Consider the following 24,902-nt stretch of genomic DNA (forward strand, 5'->3'; position numbering starts at 1 on the left):
TAATTTATGGGAGTACCCATTAACGTTTAAGATATATGTGTAGTACAGAAGAACCTCGGTCGCTGTCGTGAGAGCCACAGATAATACTCCAGGCATGGCCAGCAAGCACGTCCCTCGGAGATGGCCCAATTTGGTGTGGATTCTTCTTACTTCACTTTTTTGCCACCACACAACACACCCATATGGCAGTGTTGGTCAAACAACAATTCTGTAAGTCCATTTGATATACTTGGGTTTAAGGCCCCACGCTTTACCAAAGGTTCGCCAGCACTGATCGAAGGCCATGTAAGCTTTCATGACCCTCAGAACTCCATGGGAGGTGTCCAGAAAATCTTTGGAATCTAGAACGACTCCGACGTACTTTACCTGATCAATCACATAAATCTCATAGCCAAAAAGTCGTGAAGGTCGAATCCCATCGTGGTTTTGTCTATCTGTAAAAATAACAATGGATGTTTTATTTTGATTAACCGAAAGGCCATGTTGGCTACACCAACTCTCGACTAGCTGAAGAGCACTTTCCACCAGGTCGAACCAACTATCATAGATAGTTGTCGGCAAATTCATTAGAATGTTCAAAGAATATGTAGCGATGATCAGATAATAATTCCCCATCTGATACATTCCAATTCGTCTTTCATCTGCTACGCTCTCAAACTTTTCGGACTGGTTGGAAATGTAAGTGGAAGTAGCGTGTGCGGTAGCTATTCCTCGAGTACAACATTCAATCCAACGAAGCCAGAGAAACGTGCGGTTCGCCTGGACTGGACGGAATTTCGTCTTGCATTCTAAAGAATTGCTCCCACTCGCTGGCCACTCCTTTGGCCAAGTTATTTTCCCGATCATTGTAGCAAGGCAAGTTTCCTGATAAATGGAAAGTTTCCAGCATGTTTCCAGACTATAAAAAAGGCGATAAGAAGGAATGTGCAACCACAACACTTCTTTATGCTCCTGCTCCAAGTAATTCGTCTCATAAGCGATGCTTTGTTAAATTCTTGTAAATTTGCTATCTCAACTGCTCAAGCATGTTTTTTTTTTTCGAAGCGAATAATACAAAATTTGTTTTTCTTTACGGATCTGTACGAAACTTTCCAATTTGACCGACCAGCATTCTACTAGCTAAGCTTGATAAACTTGGAGTATTTCATTCCATTGTGTAATGGTTTGAGTAATATCTAAGGAACCGCTTGCTATACGTGAAAATTGGACCATCGCAATCTGAGAGCTTCACAAACTTAAAATGTTCCGGCGGATATTCCAACTTACCTGCAACATAGATTCATTTTCCAAGTGTAATTTTGTGCAAACTGTTATGGTTCGTACACTTGTACATCAAAAATGTAATAAAATTACTGTATTTCGATAAATAACTTCGGTTCGATTATCCACTTTGCACTTTTTCACCGAAATCACATGAACGAACACGATCCGATCGAAATACTTAAAGATCGACTGAGCCACACCACTTTACGATACAAGTTTCTTTCCGCTCCCCTGTGTGACAATGGCATACTTCACCGGGCTCTTATTTTTACTATGGAAAACCTTACTACTTCTCCACTGAAGGATTTCATTCCAAGCACACGCCGTAAAACTTTTATAATTCACGAAATTTTATGAAATTTCCTCAACGATCGCTTAAAATTGAGAATGTAAACAATGTTCAATCCGTCGTACTGAGAAAAAAAAGCTTGTGCGCATCATTGTGTTCGATGTTCGGCGTAAGAAACGACTCCTTTGATTGTGTTGTTTTCGCTGCACTGAGACGAATCTGAAAACAGATTAAGACAGAAATATAAACGATACGACGAATTGAGAATACGGAACGATGCAATTTAATTGCATTGTTTTCAAAAAGTCGATCAAGATTTCCTTTAAAAATCAATATCTTATTATACAATGCAAAAGCCGTTTTGGGAAAGAATTTTTTGGCAGCGGTTTGTATCAGCAGGATTTGTGATACGGTTCCATACCGAGTGCATAAAGTTAAAGATTGGAGCATCACTCTTGACCAGGGAATGAATTTCAAGTCGCATTACAATGACGCACGGCAGACACAAAACAAGGCAGTCTTTTTACTTATGTAAACATCAAATTTGATTGTAAACATGTGACGTCATTCCTATCGTAGCATATACGATCTGGATCACTAGATTATTTTTTCAACAAATTTGTTTGAGTTGGATAGGAATGACGTCGTCAAGTAGCTCTCAGTTTACGGAATATATAACCTTTTTAATTTTATAAACCGTGACAATGGCGTGATTCCAAAGGCAAACTGGTATCTTGGATTTATTTTCAAGCTTTCTGGTGATTTCCTACCCTTTAAATTTAAAACCACTGTATTGCTCGTTATTCCGTACCATTTTGGAATTTAGCGTTGTTGTTCGGTGTCCGTATCAAAGTTGTTGAATCACAAGACTGGAGTCAGTACAACGTAGATTCCTTAAGTACGCTCTTCGACATCTTTCCTGGCGAAATCCTCTCAATCTTCCTGCTTACGAGGATCGTTGTTGGTTGCTAAGCTGACTGTTGGTGATATCGACTCTCCAGTGCTACTAAGGCAATTGAATATCTTTGCACCAGAACGAATAATAAGACAACGCAACTTTTTTCAGCTCGCGCCTCGAAATTGTTTTCAAAGAGTGGAACGCGCAAAAATTGGTCAACCTCAAATTGATGTATTTTTGTTGAATATGCATTGAAAAAAAAAAATCTGCTGCATTTCAAAGTTGAGTGTATATGCAATGGTTGCTATGATGAGTTTTTACCTTTCACTCTTCACAATGACGTCCAAGCAAGAGGAGCAGCGTGTCAAAATGTTGCTCGTGAAGCAAGAGAATCCGAAAAGAAAAAAACTTTTGATTACACTCAAAATTTGTCTTACCTAAGAAACTGCTAAAAACTCAATTTCATGAGTATGTCTGCCTTTAGATTGAAATCCAAAGAATGGCAAATACTTTTCTCGACATGAACTTGGTTATGGAAGTTATGTGAACATTTTTGAGAAGAAATAGACATTTTCTGATAACATTTCAAATTTATTTTACCTAAGAATCATCGAGAAACCCTATTTGATGAGCTTGTTTACCGGACTTTTTCGGAAAACAATGTTATAGATAATTTATAAAAGTTAGGTTAACATGTTTGAGTAGAAACAGATATTTCTGAATACACTTAAAATGTATTTTACCCAAGAAACTTCGTGAAACTCTGTTTACTAAATATATATATATATATATATACGCTTGTGAATAGAAATTCAAATCGATAGTATGTTATGTTTTCCAACATTAAATTGATTTTAGAAGTCAAGTTAAAATGTTTGAGAAGTAATACATTGTTTTGATTACACTCAAAATTTATTTTACCCAAAAAACTACGCAAAACCAAGTTTAATAGATATTTGTGCTTGTAAAGACATATTCCGAGCAATAAGATTTCATTTTTTTTTCAACATCAAATTGAATGTAGAAGTGAAGTTAACATGTTTGAGTAGAAATAGACATTTCTTTTTTCATTTTAAATTTATTTTGCCTCAGAAACTACGTAAGCCCTTTCAATTAACATATACGATTGTAAATTGAAATTCAAATCGGTAGTATGTTGTTTTCCAACATAAAATTGATTAAAGAAGTCAAGTTAACATGTTTGAGGAGTAATACTATTTTGGATTACACTTAAAATTTATTTTAACCAAAAAACACTTTGAAACCTAGTCCAAAACATATTTATGCTTGTAAGAAAATATTCAAAATAATAATGTTTTGTTTTTCAACATGAAATTGATTGTAGAAGTTAAGCTATCATGTTTGAAAAGTGATGGAAATTTTTGATTAAACTCAAAATCTATTTCACTTAAGAATCTAAAAAAACCCGTTATCATGATCCTGTTTTCTGTTAATCGAAATTAAATGCAATGCCATTTAATTTTTACGTTATGAATTTACTTTAAGAAGTTTTACTTACATGTATGAGTTAAAATTAAAATGTTTGATTACACTTAAAATTTGTTATACTTAAAAACCATGAAAAATATTGTATTTCAAATTGTATTCCTCTAAACAAAATCTAAGGCGATGATATGTACTTTTTTGACAATAAGTTGATTGTACAAATCAAGATAACATTATTGAGTGAAAATATACATTTTGGATTACACTTAAAATTTAAATTACCTAAGCATTTGCTTAAAACACAATTTCATGAGACTGTTGTAAATTGAAATCCAAATCAATGAGAAGTAGTTTTTTTGGCATGAACTTGCTTATAGCTCGCTTTACTTCTTAACCGTTTCAAAAGAAATATACATTTTCTGGTAACACTTCAAATTTATTTAGCATAAGTAACTACTAGAAACCTTATTTCATGAGCTTGTTTGAGTGTAAATCTAAATTCAAAGCGATGACACTTAGCATTTTCACAATAAATTTGTTTATAGAAGTTACGTTGACATATTTGAGTATAAAAAAATATTACACTCAGAATTTATTTCACCCAATAAACTAAGTTATACCCTTTTAAATAAACATATATGCTTGTAGATTAAAATTCAAATCTATATCATGTAATTTTTTTTTACAAAAAATTGATTTAAGAAGTCCAGTAAATATGTTTGATAAGTTATACAATTTTTTGAATACACTCAAAAATTATTTTACCCAAAAAAACAACGTGAAACTTAGTCCAATGCACATTTATGATTGCGAAGAAATGTTCAAAGAACTAATAGTTTTTTTTTTCAACTTAAAATTGATTATAGAAATTAAGTTAACATGTTTGGAAAGTAATGGAAATTTTTATTTGCACTTGAAATTGTCAACATGTTATATATGTTAAAATAACCGCTACACTCAATTTAATGCTAGAAAAACAACAAATCATCGCCTTAAATATATCTTTACAGGCATGAATGTTTATTAAACAGGCTTAACAAAATTTTTTTAGGTAGAATAAAATTTGAGGATAAATAAAAAATTCTATTACATCTCAAACATGTTTACTTGACATCAATAAACAATTTTATGTAAAAAAAACACAACATAATATATCTTGGAATTTTGATTTAAAAGCATATAAGTTAATGAAGCAGGATTTTACGTAGTTTCTTGGGAAAAATACATTTTTAGTGAATTCAGAAATGTCGATTTCTACTCAAACATGTTAATCTAACTTCTGTAAGCAGATTTATTTCGAAAAAGCTACGAGTTATCGCTTTGAATTTATATTTGCAGGCAAACAAGCTCATGAAGTAGGGTTTCTCGTAGTTACTTAGGCTAAGTAAATTAGAAGTGTTATCAGAAAATGTCTATTTCTTCTTAAACATGTTCTCTTAACTTCTATAAGCAAGTCATGTCGAAAAAACTACTTGTTGTTTTTGATTTCGATTTACAGGCAGACATACTCATGAAACTGAGTTTCTAGCTATTTTTTAGGTAACATAAATTTCGAGCCGTCACTTAGGACAACCATGTCGTTCTGGACCACCAATCCCAGAATTGCTTCACCTCTTCGTTTTGCTTCAGTGATAGCTGTGCTTGTTGTGTTTCCCCAGGTAACATGAGGTGCGTTCAGGTCTCCCAAGAGCATTACTGGTTTTGGAAGCTCTTCTAGAAGATCTTCTAGTAGGTTGATAGCGTTCTTGTCCTTTGGAGGTAGATACACTGAGACAACGGTAATTTCCGATGGAGCGAAGAGTTGGACCGCAACAGCTTGGATATGGGTTTGTATTTGTATTCGTTGGAAGGGTGAGCCCCTCCTGACGGCCATACCTGCGCCTTGTCTTCCGTGTGTCGAACACGAGCTAAATAGGAATTCGTATTTGTCGCCCAGGAGTTTCGCCGGTGCTCTTTGATGGTCTTTATTCGTTTCTTGGAGAGAGACTACTACTGGTTGATGTTTCGCGATCAGCATCTGCAGCTCGCTGTAGTGTGACCTGAGACCACATATGTTCCATTGCATGGCAAAAGAAGGTGAAACTGCTTGCTCTTCGCTGTTTGATGATATTGTAGCGTCGGAGGATTTTGAGTTAGATCGTGGGCTTCTTGGGTGTCGGTGGAAGATGTTTGGTACGGCATCAGTTGTGAAAGTGTGGGTGCGGTTCGGCTCGACTGGATTTTGGGAGGAGAAGAGAAATGCAAGGCGCTCGTGGTAGGTGTCATTCCTGCCCCCCCGAGCATCCGCTTCCAGAACTGGAAGGGGGTAGGTTACTTCACGCTTTCCCTTCGCTCGTCGAGGTTCCCCGTGAAGATGGCTACGGAGAAAGGACTCGTTGTTCTTGTTTTCGGTAGTACTGCTTCTCCGCTGTGTGGTGGCTGTGTTTATCCCTAGATTGGTTTGGAAGGAACACCCGAATAGATCCTGTCCCCGGGAACTCTCAAGCCCTCGATATCTCGATATGTTCTACATCGGTGGCAGCTAAGTTCGCCTGGAAAATACAGACGGATACCTCAGACAGCGATCATCTGCCAATTTTAATTGATCTGTTGAGCGCTTCAAGCGAATTGCACTGTCGATCGAAATGGATTTACGGCAAAGCTAACTGGGAACTATTCCAAGAAATCACCAGCGAAACTCTTCGTCCAGGAAATTTTTTGACAGTGGAAGAGTTCACGAATAGAATCATCTCAGCAGCTGAAGCTTCTATCCCAAAAAGCTCAACTAAACGCGGGACAAAATCGGTTGCATGGTGGAGCGAAGACGTCAAGATAGCCGTGAATCAAAGACGCAAGCGACTGCGTGCCCTTCGGTGGCTTGGACCCGAAGATCCTAAGAGGCAAGAGGCTTTGAAACAATTCCACGACGCCCGTGCTTCGTCTCGTAAGATTGTTAAAGAAGCAAAACAAAAATGCTGGGAAGGCTTCGTAGAAAGTATCAACCCCACGAGTTCAGCTAGCGAGGTATGGAATAAGCTAAACAGACTTCAAGGTAAACGGACTTCAAACACACTTGCACTAAACCTCCCGAAAGGTTTCACAAACAACGGAAGAGATGTAGCAGAAGCTCTGGCTGACGAGTACGAAATACAATCAGCTAATTCCAGCTACCCTGAAAAATTCAGAAGAAAACACGCATCAAACTCCAACTTATACAACAAGTCCCAGCGACCACACCTCTACAATCGCTACAACACAGACCTTACTATAGAAGAATTAGTATGGGCTCTTGATCGCAAAGGAGGTTCATTAACTGGTGCAGATAACATTGGCTATCCAATGCTGCAGCGTCTACCGATATCGTCCAAAACGGCCATGTTGGAGCTGTTCAACCGAATATGGAACAGTGGAACATTCCCAGAACAGTGGAAATTAGCAACAGTTGTGCCTATTCCCAAACCAGACGCGGATCGCAGCAAGGCAGACGGCTACAGACCGATAGCTCTGCTTAGTTGCTTAGGTACAATCTTCGAAAGGATGATAAACCATCGTCTCACTACCGAGCTCGAGACAAACAAGAAATTGGACCCTCGTCAACATGCTTTCCACCCAGGTAAAGGTGTTGAATCCTATCCAGCTCATCTCGAGTCCCTTCTAAGCTTCGAAAACGATGAGCATTTCGAGATCGTAGCCCTCGATATATCTAAAGCTTACGACACAACATGGAAGCCTTTGCAGCTTCCTTGTCGACAGATCATTCCAAGTTTCCGCCAACGGACACATATCATGCTCAAGGAAGGCTGAAAACGGAGTGCCACAGGGATCCATTTTGTCGGTCACCCTCTTCCTGATAGCCATGCAGCCCATCTTCACCAAAATACCTCCAAACGCTGAAATTCTGCTATACGCTGACGATGTCATCCTTGTAGTGAAGGGGTCAAATCGATAATTGTTACGCCAAATAATGAATAAAATTGTTGGTTCTGTTACTGAATGGGCCAATAGTGTTGGCTTCTCGATCGCGTCAACCAAATCCAAACTTCTTCACTGCTGCCGACTGCGTCATCGGAAGCGAGGCCGAGCTATCAAAATCAACGGAGCATCTATAGCGCAAGTTCGAAAAATGAAAATACTCGGAATTATGCTAGATTCAAATCTCAACTTAAAGCAACACCTAGCATCCGTCAAGAGCAGCTGCAGCAAAAGGATTAACATTCTTAGAATTCTAGGATGCCGACTGAAAAGAAGCAGCAGGTTCACCCTACTGAAAGCAGGAGCAGTTCTGATCACCTCAAAACTGTTTTTCGGCCTCACAAGCCGCAATATTGATGACATGGAGCGAATATTTGGACTACCATACAACGAGGTAGTACGCCAGTCTTCGGGAGCCTTTGTATCCAGCCCCATTAATTCTGTTATGGCGGAAGCTGGATGTCTCCCATTTCGTTTGGCATTAATACAATGTCTAGCGCAACTAGCGGTGCGGCTTCTGGAGAAAAATCCCTCAGCAGTCAACTATCCTGTAGTGTTAAGAGCTAAGGATTTTCTACAGCAAACAACAGGGTACAGCATGCCAAATGTATGTAGCACGCTGAGAAATTATGACCGAGAATGGTATGCACACTTCCCGTACACCGAGAACCATGTTAGAAATAAGATCGAAGCGGGTACAAACAGCAATATTGTTATACCCACATTCCAAGAGTTGATATCTAACCAGTACCAACACCACAAAAAAACCTTCACTGACGGCTCCAAAGACGCTGACTTCACCGGAGTATGTGTAGTCATGGAGGACAAGGAAGAAAGTTACGCGCTACCGGAAGCCTGCAGCGTGTTCTCAGCCGAAGCTCACGCCCTCATGACCGCTGCAACTATAGCAAGTGAGCACCATAACACGATTATCTTCACCGACTCTGCTAGTTGTCTGGACGCTCTACATAGCGGTCATTCTAAACACCCGTGGATTCAATCCATAGGAAGAGTTTCCCAAAGTCGAAGCATCACGTTCTGTTGGATCCCAGGTCACTGTGGTATCGCAGGGAATGAGCGCGCTGACAGCTTAGCCAAGCAAGCACGTAGCTTAGCTTAGCTTAGACTGACTACACATATCAATGGTTGCTATTCCGTGATTGACCGAAGTCAGTGAAAATGCACAAAGAATCAACTAGAAGTTCAGCTGGGATTGGCCATAATCTTCTTCAGTGTGCATAATTTAGTGCCTTTATTTATACAAGGTCAATAACGGCGCCGGCCACGTCCTTGCAGTCAGGTGGGATTGAGGGAAGGAATGTTAGTGTGTAACCTTTGCTATTTGGAGACCGTGTTTGCCTCTGCATCTCCACAAAGGTTACTGGGAGGGATGTTTGTTAATGGGGAGGATCGTTGGGTCAAAGGATTCACTTTGATAAGCGATTAGACCATGATAAACAATGATTTGTGAGATATATACATGCTTATACGTAAATATAATTGTTCATATAATTTCTATGTAGAGGAAAACTATGCCGACACTTGAGGTGACGAACCATTCAAAGTTTGTTGAACAAATACCTAAATGTAACATTCCTACAGCTGTCAGTACGAAAGCATGTGTTATTATATTTTACTCATTTGAAAAGAAACAAAAGACTCAATTGGTTGGGACATCATAGAACACTCTTATTCTTATGCCGACACTTACAGTGGCGAACCATCCAAAGTTTGTTGAATAAAGTGAACCTTTCGCAAGTCTACACTTGTAGTGTCGAACCATTCAAAGTTTTTTTAATTACAAAAATAAAGGTATATAAGGGGTGTTCTGAAAAAAAAAATGTTAAACATAAATAAATCATGAATCAGAGTTTGTGTCGACACTCACAGTGACGAACCATCCATAGTTTGTTGAAACATCATATTTACATCCCACCATTGTAACGATTAAATGTGCAGTCATACATATTTTATAGATTAGAAATAGTAGCATGAAACGAGCTCACCAATTGATCCGTTATCCTTGACTGAGCAGCCACAATCCACTTTAAGCTTCACTCGTTTGCTCGGCTAGCACTCAGAAAAAAAAAATAGGCGTGTGTCCCGAAAAAAAACACGGACGACAGCTCGGGCTTTCTTGACGCACTGCCCAGGAGCAAGCGTCAAGGTCGTCGAAAGATCAAAAAGAACGAACCGATCGCGGCACTTTTTAACTTACTCCAACCGAACTCCCCGATCACGCCACTTTTTCACTTACTAGATCGACGCGCGACATGTTTGATCCTGCCCTCGTCGCTCGCTCCGGCAAAAGCAAGCGTCAAGGTCGAAAGATCAAACAGAACTCGCTTAGCCAAGCAAGCACGTAGCAAACAAAAACTTGACATTGCATTACCAGCCCAAGACCTCATTAAGAACATCAGGCGTGAGATTTGGTCTGTATGGGGGCTCGAGTGTTCACCCATAAAATACCCAGACCGCAAATGCACCTCTGAACAACGCACTTTGACACGACTTCGTATAGGACATACTCGTCTCACCCATTCGTATCTGTTCAACAAGTCGTCTCCATCAATGTGTAACAGCTGTGGGATGCGAACTACTGTTCAACACATCCTGACTGACTGCAGATTGTACGCTCATCAACGATCTAACTGTGGAATCACCGGCTCACTATGCGAAATTTTATCGTATAACCCACAACGAGAAACAGCAATTCTACAATTTTTAAAAGACAGCAACATATTCAATGAAATTTAATATCCCAATACTTGTATAGTAAACAAATAAGTTAACGCTGACACGAATGCCACTAAAATGGTAAAGTTTCCTTAATAAATAATAATAATAATAATAATAAATTTCGAGTGTAAACAGAAGCTTCTGTCCTTCTTCAAACATCTTCACTTGATATGTGCAATTAATTTAATGGCAAAAAAGTACATGCCATTGCTTTGAATTTTAAGCTCCAAGTTAAAAAGGTTTTTTGTAGATATTAGGTAAAATAAATTTTTAGTGGTTTCAAAAATGTATATCTTCATTAAAATTCATCAAGTTCACTTCTACAATCAACGATATGGAGCAAAAATACATGTCATAGCTATGAATTTCGATTTACAGGCAAACGGGACCAAGAAATAGGGCATACCCCTTAAAAACCTTATATCTTACTACGACTATGTGTAGTATTATTTTTCGCTGAAAGACACAACTATAGGAATTAAAATAATGAAAGAAAATTAAAAATCGGTTTGCTCATTATAAGGTAACGATTTTTTGAAGTTTTTGAGCATTTTTTTAATGGAAGCCCCTAGTTCCTGTTTTTCCTCGCTACGACCATATTGAGTATTTTTATTGAAGATCTGCACTAGAAGTGTCGAATTGTGTTTTAAAATCGAAAATTGATTGCATAGTGGCACTGAAATATTTTTGTATAGGTTTGGTAAACATTTTAGTTTGGAGCCCCTCATTCTCCATTTGCCTTGTTTGATATTTTTCCCTGCAATGCTGGTCTTGAATGTTTCCAGCGGTGAAATAAAATTATAATATTTTTGCCTGATGGCTGAGATATGAGCTCTGAACCATTGTAACGCTGTTTTGATAGGAAGACATATTTTCACACCCCCCCCCCCTTAAGACTCTTTGTTGTTGGAGAGACAAGCTTTATGACTGTGAAAGAAGATTTGAAATCGGATGACTGGTTTTAGAGTGATGGCTGTTCAAAAATCTGTGTAACGCTAAATTTCAGCACCGTTTCGTGACAGTTAATATGCATCCAAAGCACGTAAAGCACATGAGTTTTGGGAGTATGTAGAACTATATGGTATCTAGTTACTGAATTCGGTTTTCATTTATTTATAATTTTATTTATTTTTTGTTCCGCACATACGGAGAAATTTCAAACTCACTTTTACCGTCATATTAAGGCCATTTTCAGCAGAGTAACAAATCGTATGACGAGTTATATATGATTTTGTAACTCACCATTAGATTTTTCACCTTCTGAAGATGTCCAAAAAATCAAAAAAAAAATCCGAAATAAGCTCTAAAAAATGCCCTCCCAAGGCGCTGGAGGTATTGTCTGGCTGAAACTCATGGCCCAGTGTGCAGTGTAGGTAAATAAGCCCCAAATCCAAACACACGCCAGAGACGCAAGACGAGAGACGAGAAAAAACTGGACAAAGCGCAGTAAACCAAAAACCAAGCGCAGACCGAACGAAGGCTAGCTGCCAAAAAAAACCGCCTCACAGACAGACAGACAGCCAGTGGAGAGGAAAAAGAAGGGATAGACCGCCGGTCGCGCAAGACGAGGGGCGAAACTTAGCGCAGACTTTTGCTTTAGGTAACGTTCGGTTAATGAACTCACGAATTTCGTCCAGACTTTCTCCAGTCAGCTGGTCCGTGTATTCAAATAAGGACCTCAATCCGTCGTCGGCAGCACGCACACCCAGACCAAAGCGCAGACAATCGGGTCCGACCATCATCAACTGTTATAACTGTGGTCACTTACCTCTGCGGTGGCTGCGTATGAGCGATGACGATCGATTCGAGAGACCCTTTTTTACGGTTGTTGGGACCTTTATTCTTTCGGTGATTATGCTTTCGGCGGTCGATCGGTCTGTCGGTCGGTCGATCGGGGCATGGAAACAGCTTCGCAACGTAACACGAAAGGCAGGGCAATGCTCCGATTCGCAACCCGACGACGGCGGATGCGTACGATCGTGTGATCGTCTGCCTCCTCTCGTCTCGTCTTGTGCGTTGACCACCACCACCACCATCACCACCGCGGACTGCAGCTCGGAGACCGATCGGCTCTATTGGGTCAAGCCGATAAGATCCGGGGATGCTGAATGCTGAAATAACGCGAGACGGCTAATAGAAAGGCCCAAACTTGTTTGCAACTTCTGTGTGTATTTGTAGCATTTTGTCATTACTCCGAAATGTGTGTTCGCTGAGCTTCTTTATGCGGTGCTTGGGTAATATTTCATATGTTAATTATCTAGTTGTGTAACATTGGGATTTATACTTTGCTGCCTTGCAGACACGTGCTTCTAAGAGAGAGAAGAGAGGAAGAGGGGATGCTGTAGCTTTTTATGTCAGATTGCTTTGCCAATGAAGTTGAATCGAATTAATGATTTCGGTACTATGTCATGCGTTGTATCTTATTAAGACCTTATAATAAATTAGACCTAATAATTAAATGGTTATTAAAAATATGTAATCAATTTTTTAGAATGTTTTAAAACTGATTAGTAGTGCAAAAGGGATATGATTAACGCAAGGTACAAGCCAGTTCTGATATTTGACCATCAGCTGATCAAATTACTTGTTACTCTTATAATCACATGATAGAGAAGTATCAAGAATAAGGCTTCACCCAAGCAGTTTTCATCTGATAGGTTGACAAATCACGAAAATCAAGAACGTCCATTTATTTTCATAGACAAAATGAAGAAACAGAAAATTTTCTATTTTTTGAAATGTTGTCCATTCGGTTCAAAGTAGAACTTTGAGCTTGATATTGCTGTCTTGTTTCATATCACATCTCGTGAAATATTGCTCTTTATTGAACATCATTGTTCTTCGATGTCAAACACGTGTTGAAATGCAACTTTTGAAACGTGCAGGGATCGACTGTGATGGAGGTAATGTTGTTATGGGTTTTTGGTTTTCAGTGTATATCAGATCATAATCGGATTTCCGTTTTACACCTGTAGAACGGAAATCCTTTCATGATCAGTATAGCTTGATAGCCAAAACCTCATAACAACATTGTTGAAACTGTAAAATGTTTTGGCACTAAAACGCAACTGAACCAGCACAAGGAAGCGGGAAACCATGAATCACGTAATATTTATTTCTTCGGTTTTTTTTTGTATGACTTTATTTATTTTGTATGACTGCTGTCATTACCCAAAACCCTCTTCCTCCTTTTCTTTACGACAACGTAGTTTATGAATGAATTGCAGGTGATTTTAATGAAACAAGACTGGAACGATATTTTGGCGAGTCGCATCTATGAAGATGTTGCAGATGCTGCTTGAGGACTCGATCAGAAGAAAATAGCAAGCCTATAGACATTACATACTAGCAGGGCCGCATTTACGGGGGGGTCGAGGGTGCCATGGCCCCCGGGCCCCCACAAAGCTCGACACGAATAATTAGCATCAATGCAATAGTACCTAATTTTCGGAAACACATCAATTTAAATTGAAAGATTTTTTTTATCCATAAATAAGGAAAAATGGGCGAAATTTTTGGAAATACTCAAATATGTAAAATTACTAGAACAGAATATTCAAACATTCAGAATGGGATTTTGTTGACTTTACGAGAAACGAGAAGATCAAGGAAGATTAAAAAACGATTTGATAAACGAGTGGTTAGCCTTCTGCTTAAATTCTTAACGATTTACTAACATGACTTTTCCAACTACAACGAAAGCTTTCTCAACGAAGTTTAAGACTTTCGAATACAAATCATATCTCTGCAGATCAAGTAATAGGATTTCATTAATTGATCATTTATTTTGAAAATTACTCTATCGATCACATTGCAGACCTGGTAGCGTTCAAGTGTCTTGAATACATAAACTTTAGAGAACTCTCGCTTGAAAAAATGGACCAAAAAAGATCAGATAGAAACCAAAAAGATACCGAAAATTTATCGACAGAAAACAGAAAAACAAAATATAACCTAAAATGAACCAGAAAAGATAATAAGGCCAGATATTTCTCTTCTTTTTTTTTGTTGAAATTCATCATTACGACATAACGACAGTGTTACTGTGTGTATTTTTTAATGTTTTTTTTTTCCAGAGATTTCCCAAAGATTCAGAGATAATTCTGAAGATTCAGTTATTATTTCCTGTAGAATTCCTCCGATAATTTTTCTAAGGAATTCCTCCAAGAATTTTACTTTGGATACCACAAGAATATAACCTGGGTTTTAACAAGGATAACAATAGAAATAACCCAGGAATTTCTCCAAAGATTCTTTTAGATATTTCCAAGGAAGGCCTAAGTCCTCCATGATTATATCAGGTGATTCTTCCATCGATTTTCTTAGTAACAACTGTAAAATTTGGTTGAAGGATTAGTAAAAAAAATATTTGGAGGAGCTCCTAGTATAGCCTTTGGATAAAATTTCGGGATAATCCCTGAGGAAATAACTGGAGGTGAATCGTTGGAATGCTCAAGGTTTTCTTGGAGAAAGTCCCAAGCACCCTTTGCAAGTAGTTCAGATGAAATCTCTGGAAAAATCACTGGAAGATTTCTTGATTTTTTCCCATGAGACATTTGAACAGAAATTCTTAAAGAACCTGCTGAAAAGCTGCATTGAAGCCTTTGATTTTTTATCTCCGGAGGCCGTAGAATTTTGCATCAGGATTCACTGCAATCTTAATGAGGGAATAAGAGACTCCAAAAGCATTTTGATTAAAATTGAGATCTTAGAGATCTTCCATTAAAATAGTGACTTTTCAGAGACTTTCATGAAAATAGAGACCTACCCAACAAACATTGGTGGCTGAATAACAGTTCATTCAGCTGAATATGTTTGAGAGTGGTTGGTTACAAATATCTAGCCTACGCTAAAGTATCAAAATGTTTTTTTTTTTCTGGGAAGAGGGCCCTTACAAGGTAATGGCCCCCGGGCCTCCACATTTAAAAAACCGGCCCTGCATACTAGAATGAGCTATAGTTGCTTGATTAGTTTTGACTTGCTGTTATATGTATAACTATGGATACATGATGATTGAGCTATCATATTGAGATACAAGTTAGATATACATATTGAGCTATAATAACAGAATAAGCTGCTTATAAATTATTCGTGTTTTCCTGATAAAATATGACCAAAAATGAAGATGCTTGGTCTGAAGTCCTCAAAACATTATATAGTCGCCTTTCAACATCTCGATGTTCTACATGTCGATATCTCTCTCTGTCGACGATTTTATTGGTCCCTTCATTTTGAATTTATTTTCACTCTCCATATCTCGATATCCTCCTTATCTCGATTTCTCTCTATCTCGATGTGATTTTTATTCCCTATTTTCTCTCCGTATTTCGATATGACCATTATCAAAGGTTACTAGACGAGATTTTAGGAATTCAAAACAATTTGCAAAGACGAAATGACATCTCTTTGTTTTTGAATTTTCCTGGAAACGGAGTGGTTTTCAATCTAGTATTCATTAAAAATTTGTTCTATGTCTCGAACTCTCCCTATCTCGATGGTCCCCTCGATATCGAGATGTGAAGAGTCGACTATTTAACTTTTTGTAATATGTACTTTCAGTTCTCAAGTATTTTAGTCTGTTATTTTGCAGGTGTTCTTCTTCTTCTTGGCATTAACGTCCTCACTGGGACAAAGCCTGCTTCTTAGCTCAGTGTTTTTATGAGCACTTCCACAGTTATCAACTGAGAGCTTTCTTTGCCAATGTTGCCATTTTCCCATTCGTATATCATGTGGCAGGTACGATGATACTCTATGCCCTGGGAAGTCAAGGAAATTTCCATTACGAAAAGATCCTGGACCGACCGGGAATCGAACCCAGCATGGCTCGGCTTTGTAGCCGCGGACTCTAACCACTCGGCTGAAGAAGTCGAGAAAATGTGCAACCCGAAAACATCGGCGAGGTTCGAGCCCGCCATCCTCAGCCTCGTCTTGCCAAATAGTTTGCGTATACAGCTCAGACAATTCGAACCCCACCAAACAAATTTTATTCAAATCACTAAATTTAGATATGTCTACACATTATGCAAATTATACTAAAGTGCCAATAAATGCATTTGCATAAACCATTCCGAATGCGATCATAAATTTATTAAAAAAAAGTCTGAAATATACAGCTGATTAGCATAAATACTTCCCACTTTCTTAAATAAAGAAATGATAAAACATAAATAACTGAGCCACCAATGCCATCTCAACGTTTACCCAACCCAAATAGCCCCGCGAAGGGGTGCTGTAAAGAAGCCGCGCAGAGTCACTCACGCTCCCCGGTCACTCGTGTCGCACTCTGCAGTTTGGCCCCTCTCCCCTCTTACCCCCCAAACATTGCGATTGATTGCAGATAAATAACTGTATAGCAGCGCGTCCAAAACAGCACAATCTCTCGCAGCCCCGCCGCTCGCACCAACACGTGTGTGCCAAGCCGATCCGGTACTCTCCCGTATCAACTATGCTGATATTTTACGCATATTTGTCCCATGTTCCAAAATATGCAACTGAGAAAAACTAGAATTGCTAGAATGTGAGTAACATGAACGATGTTTCGATGCTATCTTCTGTGAATAAAGCTAACAAGATGCAAAATTGTCAGGAATTGCCTATCTCAGAACGCTTGACAGCGAAGCAATCTTCCATCGAGATGTGAAAAAATTGCTAACAAGTTTGTCACAGAAGTGATAATTTATAAAGAGAAATGGGTTATGATACCTCGAACCTTATTCTAGCAAATGCTTGATTCGTACTTTGTACTAGAAAAGCGTTCCAAAAATAATCAAATGATTTTTCCAGGAGGTTCTAAATGGTTATGAAGGGTTCCATAGGATTGTAGGTAATTTTCAAGAAGCTCTATACTGATCCGCTTCGCATAACTTCCCCACGTTTAACGAGATATTCTATATACATGAGACATTTTTCTCGAAGGAGGGCAGTTCAAGAATCTGAAGGGGGTTTCCTGAAAGCTGCAATGAAATCCTAAGAAGCAATGCTTATAAAACCCCTTGAAAACTCATTATGCAATGCTGGGGAAGTCATGTAAACCTGTAATCCTCCTTAAACCCAGTGGGAATTCTTGTGAATTCTTCAATGGGAAGCTTCAAGAACCCCTTTTCTGCTTCTTGGCGTTACGTCCTTACTGCAACAGTGCATGCTTTTCAAAATAGTGTTCTTATAAACTTATAAACTACCACAGTTGTGAGGTTTCCTCGTCAAAGTTGCCATTTTTGCATTCGTACAGTCAGTGACAAAAGTTAGTAACCAAATGCTGTTTTCCATATAAAATGTCCATATTGGGGGATATGTATCTAAACTTCTGATTATCCTGATTGGCTGAAATTTGGATGACGAACATCAAATAACCTGAAGTTTGGTGTACCGTGATGCATCAATACCCGGACACTTAAGGCAATACAAAACATCAAACTCTGGTATGAATATGTTTCATTCAAATTTAATCAAAGTTCTGTCACGCAACACGTCATTTCATACAACAGGTTCATTGTAGTCTCGAACATTACTGGAAAAAGTTACGTTTTAACTTGAAATTCGTTAAATTAACATAGCATATCTTGTCTTTAAATCCGGACCCCTTGAGCACATGTTGTCTTCAAATCCGGACATTCTTGGTTCAAAATCCGGACAACTGTATTTCTTGGTCAATACGCATTAAAAATGAATGCGAATTGCATTAAAACTTAATTTTATATCACTTTTAAATCAATTTGAAACATGTTTGTGCCATACAGTGTTCGCAAGAGTAGCGCGTACCTACGTAATAATTGTCACTTAGTTTACCTGAACTGGAGCGCCTTTTGCTCGAACAGCATAAGAAGATAGTTTTCCGGCATTGAGCAATATTCTGATCACTTATAATGTTCTTGATACCAATTGTTTGAGTTCTTTGTATACACATTTACACGACTTGTAGGTTTAACTTTCCAAATATTAACACAAACACGTAAAACATACGGCTTTTCTGTTATGTCCGGATTTGAAATCACATGTCTGTAAATCCGGACAGTCACTTTAAACACAATTAAGTATATATTCTCTGCATATTCCATTGCAACTGTATCGTCAAACTGAGTAAGTATTATGCCGTTCACAATGTTGTGCCAAACACATCATGAAATATATATTTCAAGCCCATTATCGTAAATCAAACTTTGTTCGTGTGTGCGTCGGCTTTTTGACTGAAATCACTTGCACAACAAAGAAGTGACATCTAATTGGAACATCGCACTTGTTTCGATTTTTAATATTTTTTTGGCAATGGTAACTAGATTACAAATGATACTTATATGATCAGCTATGTTGAAGTTAAACTTAAAGAATTAAAACTAAAGTTAAAAGCTATTATTATAACCTTTAAATAATGGATTTCATTGAAGTGTCCGGATATTGGTACTGTCCGGATTTTGATTCACCTCGGTATACTGAGCTCACTAAGTTTCAGTCATTTCCCAAAAAGTTTCAGAGGGTTGGTCAAAGAGAAAAGTCCAATCTGAAAATGAAAATGATGGTGGAATCCCTGGCATTATTCAGCTTGGAAGATTACCTATCGGAATTAATTTAATCATATTTTTTAAGTTTATTGCATGAATCTCAGAAGGGTTTAGGATGACTCCATGGAGAAATTAATGGAAAAATCTCTGGAGACATCCTCGGAATGATTCTATCTGAAATTCGTGGAGGAATTCCAGGAGAAATAAGAAATTCTTGGAGAGATCATTTGAAGAATATCAGAAGGAAATCGTAAAGCAATACCTTAATCATTTCCTTACCAGTTTTTGGAATAAAGCTATTATCATTTTTTTTTCGAGCTGATGCTGAATGATTCTGCGGTGGCAGCATGACCGAATGACAAACAGGTGTAATATGAATTTGATCTACTCGTTTTGAATGCAAAGTCCTAATTAGTAGTTATTGAGAAGTTTTTCAAAGAAAATTGAAGTGAGAACCAGGCTTGTTTCAAGTGAGAGTGTCAATGCAAAACAGATGAAGAAAATATATGCTTTTTGTAGAAATGTACAGCAGACAAAATGTTGGTATTAACTTTTATCTTATAGCTCACTCAATATTGATTTACAGCTGTATTGAGTGATGATAGCATGCATTGCTCTGATTTTATATTATATTTATAAGTAGATGAAAAAAACTAATTTAGTACTATACCATTTAATTCCACTAGAGTTTGTATCCTTTGACAGATACGCGTATTTCGACCTCAACTGTAAGGCCGTCTTCAGTGTCGTGTACTAGACTCGACTGCGAATCGTTCCCGTGTTGTACCTTTCATCATTTAAAGTTTCAACAAAAGAGGGATGGAATGTACCTAAAAGCTCATAAATTTTCAGTTAAAAAAATAATAATGGGTAGGGAAATACGTTTATACCTAGTGTTAATATATAATGTTCCCTTCGATGGTTTTCTTCAAGTCGAGTGTAGTACACGTCTAGTGTCCTTACAGTTGAGGTCGAAATTCGCTTATCTGTCAAAGGATACAAACTCTAGTGGAATTAAATGGTATAGTACTAAATTATTTTCATCTACTTATAGGTAAACAGCTCGAAGATTTATTATTATATTTATATCAAAGATGGTTTGAAGGAAAAAAATAACCGACTCTCGTGTTTTCTAGGCGACATGAATAGTGCCGCTCTGGTATGTCAAAAGCCAACTAATATGCAATGTTCTCCTAGTGACCACCAGATGTTGAGGTGTTCGTTAATGACATTCACGCATGAAAAAAGGTACACAGCTCAAACGAGGATGTGCGACATTGCCAATCATGGCTAAAATATGAGAAAAAGAAGAAAAAACAGCACATGAACGGTTTTTAGTATAGGGTAAATGATGGCTTCGGCACACTGAGGGTATTTTCGGCAGCACTAACTTATCGTCCTTGTTTAAATTTATCAACGGAACCAGAGTTAACTTCCATGTACTCAACATATTCCTCGAACTTTAATCTTCCATGTGGATCTCATCTTTCACAAAAATATTATATAACATTGATTTAATCATTTAATGAAATAAATGCTTACGAAATTATCGTCATTCGTGAGCTGCCGAATAAAACAACACGTGAACAGCTGAAGGAAAACTCACCACTTCAAACGGTCCAATTCCCCGCCCCAATTACAATTTTTTCACAAAAGCTACGTACCGATCACTTATGCACTATTGAACTTTCGATTTGTGTATACAGCACTCGAAAATACTTAATTTTAATGTTTCAAATCACATATTAAAATTAATGCACATTGATTTCCTTGGTAATCACTTTTTATTACTGGACAAGGTTGCCAGGAAACCATATTCAATTGCGGTGTATTTATTATTCACAATTCAAACTCATACAGAAAGTCGAACACAACTAACCAATTTATTGGAATTAGGCAACAAAGCATGCATTGGTAATAATTGAGCCTATCAATACTTTCCTTACCTGCGTATTGTAGCGCATAAACATCAATATACTGAGAAACATATAAAATATACCACTTTTAATAGGTTAAGTATTTTGGCAACACTCCTGTTGTTCTACAGGCAATTCGCGACTACGAAGCAAAAAGAGATTCCACAATGCACTCGCACCAACGGAAAACCTCGTAAGGAACTGTCATCTTGTGCGTGAAAAAAAGCAAAAAACATCTCTCCTTGTTTTTCTCACAGAAAACCGAAGAAAACATCAGCAGCTTCGAAGTCGCGAATCAGAGGATGATCTTTATGTATCAAGTCATAAGTGAATTGATTTGCAAAGGGTCTATTCTGATATTTTTATACACTGAGAATAATATGAAAGCAAATAAATTTTACTGGCAAAGTTTGGATTTTGATCCGAATAAGCCGATCGAACAATATTCGGAGAGTGCTAATCATAAACCAACAAAAAATCGTGAAGCATCGCAACCGGATTTTTTTTTAATGTTACCATTCACTCTTTCGGGAATAACATGGTGATAGAGCATTCAAGAGCAGCAACCTTTACAGACCACAACCATATTGAGCCATTCAGCGAATAGTTCAGTTCACAGTGAAATTATTTACCTTTTGCATTTAAAGAAATTTGAAAACAACTGCGCAAGTACCGTCGTTGGGGGTGAGATTTGGCCAAAAATGCGTAAGTCCTCATTTATTTTTAAACAACTTTCGCAATTTGCATGATATGTTCGGCTAAATATGAGAATACTTTGCAAATGCTGAACAAATGATTGAAATTTGATTATTTTCCTTTAAATAGGAAATGTATGAAAATTGGCACAAACTCACCCCTTCGAGGGGGTGACATTGGGCCAAACAAACTACACTCAGGAAAGTGAACTATCGATAAACATAGGAACCCCTTATGAAAATTCTCCACAAGAAATCGGATTGAAATTCATAAATTTACATAATAAAACCGAAACAAAAAGGGTTTTCGCGGCATCCTGGAATCGCTCCAAGAACCTTGTGATTGATAGGCTCGTGCGCACTCCTTTTGTCTATCGACGCCTTAATGTGGGATGATGCTAAGACGATACATCCAGCTTTCGTATTGCAATAATCGTTTCATCATTCTTAAGGCAAAATATATGAATTTATATAGTCCAGTTCGCTGCGTGTAGAATTGATACGCAATAAGAACAAATCAAGAGAGCCGTGTTCCTTTCACGATTTCTAGAGCTTTCTAATATGATGGACAGGAATGTGAGATTTCAAAATAGTATTCGTCCTCCTAAAAGCGATATTATCTGTGTAGCCTCAAAAGTGACAATTTAAAAAGGCCTTTTTCAAGCTTTTTTTCGATGATTTATTAAAAATAAACTACTAGTTCCATGAATCTAATATTTTGATGGTACAGTCAAGCTTCGTTCGTTGCGCTAAACCTGTAGCCCACTTAGTGCAAGACTTTGACTAATCGGGCTGATTTTCGGGCTGTCAAATAACATAAAACAAAAAAAAAAACGTGTCAAATAACATAAAACAAAAAAAAAATACGTTTGCCTTCGTTTTAGGGCTCATTCACAAATTCCATAACGCTAAAGAGGGTGGGTGGGTGTCCTCATGATGTTACGGCTCATACAAAATTTCTAGAATGTTCATACAAAAATCGTTACGAGGGGGTGGGTAGGTGTCGAAATTGGCTATTTTTAGCGTTATGAAATAAATGAATGAACCCTTAGGAGGGCTATAGCCTAACTAACGGGAGCCCAATTGAAACGTAGCCCACTTAAAGATAGTGCAAAGAACAAAATTCGACTGTAGTTGTAGATGATTTCAAGGATTACCATGGTTACAATATTGAGAAGGTGATATATTCCGAAAACTGACAGCTACTTGATGACGTCATTCCTACCCATCTCGAACAAATTTGTGAAAACGAATGATCTAGTGGTCGTGGTGTATAGTACGATAGAAGTGACGTCACATGTTTACAACCAAATTTGAGTTTACATCAGTAAAGAGCCTGCCTTGTTTATTGTTATGCCGTGAGGAATACTACATTAAAGTTTTTATTTAATATTCCTGATACATTTCAGATTATAATTTGGCCCAGTGTCACTCTCGACGACAGTACCTGTAAACTTTGACAGGCACTGGTGCCGTTGTTTTCAGTTCTTTCAAAGGAGAGGAAACCAGTGTGTAGCAAGTAATGAGTTACAGTCGTCGGCACTAACCAGAGGACGGTGTGTCCATCCTTTTCTCTTTTGTGATTTCTTCCTTTCGTGACGACAAAAGTCATGCGTGTTGTTTGAATGCGGACGGATGGTGTGGATCAGGAGCGAATAATAGGGATAATATTCTGGCGCTCATTTTAAATCAACATTCAGTTGTGGCAGTAACGCGCAGACAATATTTCGCTCAATTCAAACGCAATTCTGAAATCCAAATTATCCGTTCCGTGGATTTTCCTTGCAGAGCACAATAATTATGAATCAATTAACAATGACGTCACGCTGCAAGTTCTTGTTTATTTGGCTGGTTCTTGGTTAGAATCGCACCTGCTGCAAGTTTATAACCATGGCATGTCAATTTTCACAGCCGAAATGCTGCCACAGTGAGACTTGATACAAAAAATATTCGATGAAATAAATGGAAACGAATTTAGGCAGCGTCCATTCATGACGTAACGCTAAACTGTTCAATTTTCGACCTCCTTCCCCCTCCGTAACGGTCTTTGTATGAAAAAAAAAAACATGTATGAGCCGCAACATTTGAGCTTACTTCTCATCCCACTAAAGCATTACGTAATGTGTGAACGGCGCCTTAGTCTGCACAAATTAAGTGGCGCTGTGCATTCAATTTGATTCTCTGTTACTGTATTTATAGCTGCAACGCTCTTTTCAGTGTAGTCTGTATTTTTCTGCATTGGCCCTTTCAACCAGTAGAACATAATGTGTGACGTTTAATTTCAGTCATTGTCAACACATGCGAAAAGTAACCAATACATAAGCTCGTTTTTACACAGTTTTGGATTGCCGAAGAGAACATTTTAGTTGCCGACAATAGTAATAGCATTGCCGATAAAAGTACAAGTGCCTCGTGACTTTGGCGAGGAAAAACAGATGATTTAGAGAACAAAATAGTGTTTTGTGTATAGTAACCAATGAATAAAGAGTGCTCAAGTGTGTTTCAGGTGTCTCCTGCTAATTCTTGTGCTTGATTGTTGTGTATAATTGCCTTTTTAAAAGTCCAGCTGCTTAGACTGCCGAGAATACGTAAGTTCCCCTATATAAAAATTACTCAAATTTTGTGTTGTTCCAGAAAAGCCTGATGTTATGTGAGTCGAACTCACTTATGTGTAACAATTTTTAAGCGTGATTATTTTGATTTCTTCCACTTTTCGTTTTTTGATTGCACGATGATTTTAATTTAGCTGAATATAATGTTTACGCGCTTTTGACTCAACAGATGGCAGTAGTGTTACTTGAATAACGTGTCGTCGACAAAATATAGGGCAAAATAAAGAGTCGATCATCTTTTTCCTTTTAACCATCTTTGTTTATATGCTATATTGAGGTATCACTTTAATTATGATGGTCTATCTAACAATTTTTCAATTAATTAATTAAAAAAAGTTTATGTTACACTGTTCTAGAGTAACAAATTTATGAAGAATAAGTGAACAAATCTCTGAAGGAATTGAAAATTTTCAATCCTGGAATTTACTATACGTACTATTAGAGTATTGACGGAATTTCTAGGAAATTCCTCTGAGGATCCCATGAAAAATCCTTGGAGACATTCCTGGGATAATTGGTCAAATAATTCCACTATGAAATAAGTGATTTTAGATATAACTTTGGATAAAAAATAGACTTAATAGACCTTCCATATAAA

Source organism: Aedes aegypti, chromosome 1 (assembly GCF_002204515.2).
Source record: "Aedes aegypti strain LVP_AGWG chromosome 1, AaegL5.0 Primary Assembly, whole genome shotgun sequence".
Classification (NCBI taxonomy): domain Eukaryota; kingdom Metazoa; phylum Arthropoda; class Insecta; order Diptera; family Culicidae; genus Aedes; species Aedes aegypti.